Source organism: Cariama cristata, unplaced genomic scaffold (genome assembly GCF_000690535.1).
Source record: "Cariama cristata isolate BGI_N322 unplaced genomic scaffold, ASM69053v1 scaffold11780, whole genome shotgun sequence".
In the NCBI taxonomy this organism is placed as follows: Eukaryota; Metazoa; Chordata; class Aves; order Cariamiformes; family Cariamidae; genus Cariama; species Cariama cristata.
The window spans coordinates 109,505-118,009 of record NW_009595340.1 but is presented as its reverse complement, the minus strand read 5'-3'; positions in this window follow the sequence as shown (position 1 = coordinate 118,009).

The following is an 8,505-nucleotide window of genomic DNA, read 5'->3' as shown; positions in this document are numbered from 1 at the left end:
GTTCCAGTGTTAGCGTGAGGACTTACTTTGCTTGTATCTGATGAGCATTTCTCTTGCTGCAACTTCTCCGTTGCCTCTTGTCCTTTTTGCGTGTAGCTGCAGGGAGAGGCTGGCTCTGCCCGTGCTGTACCCACACCTTAGGGACTGGCGGCCGACCGTCAGATTCTTCCTCAGCCTTCGCTTCACACACCTGAGTAGACCCAGCTCCCTCGGGCCCCTCTTGCCCGTCGTATTCAGCCATCGTGGTGGGTCACTGCTGGACATGCTCCAGTTAGCCGGTGTCTGTCTGGCGCCAGGGAGCCCCAAACTGGGCACAGAACCGTACTGGTATTTCTCCATTGATATCTGACAGTAGGAGACCTATAGTTTTTAATGGAATTGGAGGTATAAAAAGTTCTCGGTAAGACTTGATCTTTTCTCGGTGTTATTAGAGCCCCCCTCAGACCTGTATTGATGGGTAATGCTGCAGTGTGCAGCTGTGCATCGTGGGTTTATTTAACGTGCAGAGGTAAAAGGCGGGCACTGCGCAGCCTGCCCGGCCTATATGAGTGGATGGGAGATGCGCAGTCTCTTGTTTGGCCAACAAAGAGAAGAAAATTTCCAAACCAGATGTTTTTCAGTTTTGTATTTATTTGTTTAATTGCCTGCTAAGCAAAGCCCTTTAATACGTACAAACAAATCAGTTTAAAAGCAAAAGGGTTCACATTAAATTAGCCTAATTATCAGGCTACTGCATCAGCAGCAGTGGCTTGCAGAGGTACAATAAATGGGGAAGACAGACAGCAGGTGAGCATGTCTTGGGTTTTGCTTTGTTAAGCAGCTGATGCGAGCTCCTCTCTGAACATCAGGGTGGGTCAGAATGGGGTGTTCATCTTCACACAAACAAGAGATCTTTCCACCTTACCATTCCAGCATCTTTGAACTCAGAAGGTTTGTTGATATTAAAAACACTCGGTGCTTGGTTGCTCAATCAGTATAAATCCACTGATATTCTGAGGCTCTACGGTCTGTAGGTCAGCCCACCTAAATTACCTTTATCATCTTAATAAGATGCCAGCGTACTTGTTTGGTGTTTAAAAAGCTATCCAAATAATGGCATGTAAGTCTTGGGAATATAATTCTGATTATCAGTCGCTCGGCTATGCTCAGAGAGGGGAAGAAATCTTGTTTTACAGACAGCTGCTTCTCACTTTCCCTTCACGTTTCAGAATGCAGCGACTCAGCTCTGAACAGCAATACATAAGAGAGTATTTAGCTCAGTCAAGCTTTAAAAAGTTTGTTTCTTCATAAAAGCATGATTTGGGGAATTTTGTATTTAATGCGGGCCAATTGCTTCTTGCTGCTGAGGCAGAAAAGGCAAAGCTTTGATACTGCTGTGGTTCTGAAGTGCCGGCAGCGGCTGTCTGTCCATCGGTACCGCCGTCGGGTACGCGGCTCTGCTTGCACCGCTGAGCTGCGGGCTGGAGGGCCGGCCGGCCCTACGGCAGCGTACAGCATAATGCCAAGGAATTCCATTGTTAAATAGGACCTCAGGAACTTTATTTTTGTCTGTTTTGTCCTTCCTCCCTCCGAGAGGTTCGTTAGTCTCCAGCGAAAGACGCAGTTTGATTCCTGCCTTTTAAAGAACTGTGTCAAGGGGGTAATTCTAGCCACTTCGCATGCAGGTACTTGAGCACCTGTTTCTCCTTCGTTTATCTGCCAAAGAATATTAGTTCAGGATAACACCTACTCATTTTATGTACTACTGCTGTGGGGTTTTTTTTCATAGTAATAAAGGTGAATATAATAAGTGGCTTTTCTATAGGCCTTAAGCAAAATTCTGTGTAGCAAAATCATGAGATGCATGGGTTGTGTGATAGTTTTGCTTTATCTTAAGTTAAAGATGCCATCCCGTGTAACTTTCATGTTTCTTCACAGTGTATTCATCTGAAATGTACACCACCCCCGTGTTCTGTGAGCCTGCTCTCTTCTGCAGCAAATTCAAATATCTTGTAGTTAACTAGTTTCGAGGAACCTTGCAGTATTTGCAGATTATCAATGTCATCTTTTCCTGCTGCTTATTCCTCATTTGCAATTATAATAATCCATGATATTTCAGCCATCTCCACAGCAACTAATTATGATGGCAAAAATAGACTGACATCTATGCTATTAAGCAACAGAAATAAGTGAACTTCCACCAAAAAAAAATCTTCCAAATCTTACTGATGTAAAAAAAGACCACGTTAAAGTTGCAACAGAAGAATATTTAGGTAGAGTTAATCATTAAATTGTGTTATTGCTTCACTTACATCTGAATTTTGAAGTTACTTCATGAATATTTTAATTAATGTATTTATAACACCATAATGGCATTTTGATAATCTTCAGAAAAATATTTCAAGGTAGCGCCAACTTTCATCAAACTTGTAATTATCCACAGAGCACTGATTTGCAGCCTCTCTGTGGTTCTTTTGTGAAGCATTGGTCAGGATCTGCAGAACAGCTCGACTTTATTCCCTTTGTTAAAAAACCATCTACAGTCAGGTCGTTACCCGACACTGGGCAGAATTTCAGATTTCAGGTTCGCACTCCATTGGCACTTCACATACTGCCCTGTCAGAAAGCAAGCAATAATAATTAAGATTTGTCCAACACGAAAAATAGTGCACACACTCCTAGATCTGAAAGAAAAAAAATTTTTAAAAAAAGCCTTAGCTGTCTCTGGAATTAATGAATGAAAAAGCCTGAAGCCCCTGTTGAAAACGGGTTCCAAGCCTGGATGCCACACTAGCTAGTAAGCTACTTCTGCATGCAGCACTACACAGGCCCTGAACCCAGTTTTGTAATTTTAGATGCCAATACGTTGAACTCTGTATTACTTAACAGGTCTGATTGAATCACGCGAGAAAAATCCCCTGACATGCATGGTAAGGAGATAACATTCAAGTTCCTTTCAAAGGCAAATTAGATATCTTTGCACATTTCCCAACAATTAGATAATTGAATACAGTGTATAGTTTGGTGTGTTGGGATCGAGAGTGTTTTCTCCTGATTCGTTAAACACCTCTTTTAAAGATAAATACACTCAAGGACAGACGTGGTAGATCAAACCGAAGTCCGTGTAGCCCTGTCTCTTTTCTTGCAGTCAACAGTTACGTTTAGTAAAAGCACGTGCAAGAAGCAGGGTAAGTATGTATTTATCTGTCCCCTCGCGTAACAAGTCAGATGGTAGCGCTCAGCAATTCATAAGCCAAAAGCTGTGTCCGAAGTAAGGATCCATGTGTGGATTTATCCTCCACCGTTTTGTGTCGTTTGAACCCAATTACGCTTTTGGCCTTGATGGATATCTCTTGCAGTTAATTCCACAATGAAGACAGACATTGTACACAAAAGCACCTTTTCTTTCAGATACACCCTGGTCATTTTGTTGGGTGCTCTTTATTTCTTGCGTTTTATAAATGAGTGGATGACTATTCGTGGTGTTACAGACCTCTGTTGTACTCCCCGTCGGTTGCCTGTTTCCAGGGTGAAGACTTCTGTTTTGTGGTTTGCTGAAGCGACGTTTGCTCCGGCGTGGCCCCTGGTCCCCAGGGCAGGTGATGCAGACTGACCCGTGTCGGTCTCTGGTGTTGCGGCCCCGGATCAGAGCAATGGGTGGTGACCGCGCTGCGTGAGAGCAGGAGCTTGCCCTGCTGCCAAAGGCCACCTCAGGCACTGGGAAGGCAAGAGCCCTTCCGGCGTGAGTTGCCCCTCAGGTCGGGGTCCGGAGGAGAGCGAGGGCTGTGGGGATGCTCGGAAGGGCTGTGCCAGGCCAAGGGAGCCCTGTCTGGTGCGACTCCCAGCAGAGGGGACTTAGAATATGTGTGCTGGTGTGGGCTATCCTGGTTTGTACCTTGATCTTCCTTCAAGGGAACTTGTCTGGTTCGTGCTGAGCACAGCCTAGGTGACAGTTACATGTATTTTTGTGAATACATCCTGGGGACCAGGACCTTGGTACAAAAGAAGAGAAGACAGAAAAGTGTGGGTCCACTCTTACTCTTTATTCCTGTACAAGATACCCCATCCCTTTAATCATCCTTTTTCCATTTTTCCATAGCTTTTTTAGTTCTGCTGTATCTTTTTGGAGATGGATAACCAGACTTGTGTTAGCGGTAGGCCAGTATGCTAGTGCAAAGGTGCTGTATTTATTCCCTAGTAATTCCTAATTTCTGTTTCCTTTTTCCTGCCCCAAGTATTTAAGATGATATTTTCAGAGAATTCTCTGCAGAGTTTCCAAGCACTGCCTTCTGAGTCGGAATGACTAATTTAGCTGTTATTAAGTGTGTATAGTTAGGGCTGCCTTTTCCCAAATGTCTTTTTTGCTCTTACCAATGTTGAATTCCGTCACACATTGTTTATTATCGTAAGATCTTTGGTAGCTCTTTGCAGTCAGCCTTAGTTTTGACTGCAATCAGCAAATTTTGTCTTCTCCCTATTGTCAGCCTTTCTAGAACGTGTCTTTGTGAAGAAGAGAGCAGGTTGTACCACATCCTTCTGTTTCATGTGTGGGGCATTCCTCCTTGCTTTTGTCATGTTATTAACCCTCTAGAGGATGCTCACTCTTACCTCATGCCATTTTAATTCTTTCAATGACCTTAATGTAGGAATTTTGGAACTCTGAAGGCACTACCATGGAACAGAGCATCTTCATCCATTGACTTCTGTGAACTTCCCACCTCAAATCCAGAATGATTCTTCTCCATCTCTCTTCTGTTGTAGGTCTCCTATTTCTGGCTCTATTCTATATAGCTGTTCCTAGACTGGTGGTATGGAAGCCGGGCTTACTGGTCTGTAATTCCCAGGTGACTTTTGGACTCTTAAAAATAGCAGCCTTCTATTTACCACCTCCCACTTTTTATCTTGTCTGGGTTCTCTTCCACTCTCACTAGTTCGTATTTGGTTTCCTGAGGAACTCTGGGAAGAAAACTGACTGGTCTTGGCAGTTTACTACTCTTCATTTTATTGATTTCTTTAAAAAGTTCTCCAAGTGACACTTCACGTAGAAGGACTTCCGCAGCTCCTTGTAAAGAAGAGTTTCACTCTGTGATTCTGCTGAAGCTCTTCAGGATTAGCACTGCTGTGAAAAATACTTGGCTTGTTTACCATGGCTTTTATCCTTCTGGACTATTGCTTTTAACCATAGATCGCCTATGAATCTACCAGTTTTCTGTTTGGTTTTCTACACAGTTAACAGATAAACTTTATTAAGTTCTGGACAGTAAAGACACTTACACTGGAATACTGAGATACCAGACTGCCATTACACCTTTGTTTTATACAACATTATCTACATTTATAATGTGATTGCACCGTAAGAAATGTCTAGGCTATTATCACATCTCCTTCATTTCACTGTCCTTCCTGGCTTTTGTTCCAAACTTGCTTCTCGTACCAGTACTTCAGTTCAAAACTGTTAATGTCTAAAGGTGTTTGGTATCTTCAACTCTGTCTCCCCATGCCAGACGAGCATCAGAACTATGTTTTTGCACACACAAAAAAAGCACTAAGATAAGATATAATACTAAGTGTAAAAATACCTAATTTTCTCAGGTAACTTCAACACTTGCTGGAGAGGAACGTAAAACCATTTTGTCTTTGGTGGACTTTTTGAAAAATATCTCATATTGAAATAATGGAATAATTCATACTACAAGGCAGGATGGTGCATGCCAAATTCTCATGAAGCTATTCTGCATTTATGTTATTGTAACTGAAATCCCAGTCTGTTGATTCCAGAGGACTGCCATGCATACTGGAAAGTTTCCCTCCATCTGGGAAAGTTATCTTTTTCAGCCAAAAAAAAAGCAAAAAATTGGACCGAGTCTCTAAAGGTGTAAAACATACTGAAATTGCACGTGTGGCATTACTGTAGCTTGAACTATTATCAGCTTCCAAACCAGAAAGTAGACTGTACTGGTTTGGGCAATAAAGCAATGGTGTTAAAGACGCTTTGGGTTTTTTTCAGCGTTAAGTCTGTTATGTACCAACCAGCTAGTGCCATTGCAGAAGCTGGAAATATCATCAAAGATAATTGCTGGATGATGTGACAGCTGCAATTCAGGCATCTTCTTATTTTGGAGGAAGTGTCTGTTGCTTTGCGATTCAGTCATTTCTATAATCAAGTATTAAATGAATGATTTCCTGTTTGGCTCCTAACAGAGGTCTGTGGTGAAGGGTTGACGCCAGTTCATTCCAATAACAAATGCATTTTTAATTTGTGTGTGCTTAGTTGAGGTTTTCTGGATGTACAAAAGCAGTGATGGTTTCCAAGAAGTATTTGAAATCTTGATAGCTTCGCTAAGCCTACTTCGGATTTAAGGAGGTATTTCTTAGTTGCAAGCTATGTTTTATAACATTTGTTTTAAATAGGTGTACATGCGGACACAGATACGCAGCTATCCATCTGCTTTGTCTGTCTATTTGGGAGGCTGTTGCATACTAATTATTCCGGTGTAAGTGGCAGAACCGTTTCCTAAACTGTAATTTACTTACAACACTGTTGGGGTAACGTGGATATTTTTTAAGTTATCCCAAATCCCTATCTGGTGAAATAGAAGTGTCCGGCAGATCAAGCTTTCTTCACTGTAGCCCAAACAAGATTTCGTTAGGGAGTTACGCGCTGTTTTTACCCGTCTGTCTGTCTGCGGGCACCAGGCGATACCCATTTGTGAAGCTAGAGCGGTGAGGTAAACTGAGGCCGGGACACGGGCTGCGCAGCCCCTGGCTGGTGCTGGGCTGCCGAGAGCGCTGTGCTGCCTGCCTGGGCCAGTACGGCGCGCTCCTGTCGGCGCCCTCGTCCTCCCGCCCGGCAAACGAGGGGACCAAACGCTGGCCGGTAGTTTGGTTGTCCCAGGAAAGCGGACTCCTTCACCCTCTAAAAGTTGCGCTGGAGAGCCCAGTTTCATGACATCTGCTAGACTGGTTTCTGTAAACTGTGCTCTGTATTTTACCATCTGGATGTGTTGTCTGATGAGGAGCAAGTCCAAAAGCGGCAGCTTGCCTGGTTATTTATATCCCATGTGTAAACTCTGTGCTGGAGAGCATTCTGTTCAGCTGCAGAGAGTCGCAGGAGTCGTTATCTTATTCTGGCGATGCCCACCATGCGGGTGCTCTGGTTTTTGCTTTGAGGAAGATCCCTTGAACTATTGTGAAGCAGAACGTAGCAAATAGACATTGCCATTCCCGATGACACTGCAGATCCCTACTGCAGTGTCGTCTGTCAGGGAACCATCTTCTGCAGGTAAGGGAAGCGCGCTGCAGATATCTTACACGGCTCTTTGCTGATTTGCTTTTAGCACAGTTGTTGTTTGTTGTACATATTGAAATCAGAGACCGCAAGGTGCCTAAAGCAAGTTGAGTCACTTGTAAAAAGCTGTTGTTCTTTGGGATGTACAGGTGCTGGTGGTGTTCCTACATGTTTTGTTCAGATGGCATCACTCATCTTGGCTGGCTGCAAAGGCTGGATGAGTAGAACCCATATTTTGACTTCCTTGGACACTGCCACTTTGGCACATTGTGGCACGGAAGCCTATAGGAGAAACCATCGTTTCATCCGCTTGTGGTCCACGTGACATCACGAATGGGTCTCCTGTCATAAGGATTGCGTCAGCTGCCTTCTGCTGGTGCTTAGGACATAGCTTCACTGCAGTAAGAATGGAGGTGGGACTAGCTATGCTCAATTTATCTTTAACCTAGCTGTAGCTACTTAGGGTGCTTTAGCAGTACGGACTTCAGCATGGGCTGTTCTAGCCTGCCAGGTTTCCTACTTGGCTGAAAGCCTTCAAATAAGTCAGTACCACCCCCTCATTACCGTTTTTGATGCCTAAATTATAGATGCTCAGAACGCCCAGGGTATGGCTTTCTGTGCTGCAATCACACCGTAATTGCAGAGCAGGTGTACTCTAAGATATGCTGTGTTGCCTTGTTGCAAATTTCTTTAATTAAGCTACAGAGCCTCATTTTTCATGAAGTTGTAGAAAGCAATACCTGCTCGTGGCTCAGCTTTCCAGTTCTTGACCTAGTATTACCTAGGAATTCATGAAAATGCTGTGCAGCAGTTCAGAGGGAAGAACAGGAGGAAAGTATTTTCTTCATTTTTTTCAATATTTTCGTCAGCTTCCTGAATTCTGCCTGACCTGCTGTACAATACTTCTCAAGTGTGACAAGAAAAACAATTATGTAGAAAGAGGATGAAAATGCGAGTCTTTCCAAAATGCTATCGATAGACTATCACAGTTCATTGACACAGTGGAGTTCTGTTTTGCTGTTTATCAGCGAGGCAGTTGAGGGTGGTAACATTTTTCTTAAGAGTGTCTACAGTTTTGTTTTCATTTCCATTTCCTTAGATTTTTTTCAACACACATCTTTTGTTATATTTGTCAAGATTTCTTGCTTTATCTCCTATTTTCATGTGTTCATCTTCTGCTTGGCCTGTGAAATCCAATATGTTGGGTTTCTTTGGATCTAGCTTGAAATGGAGTTCTT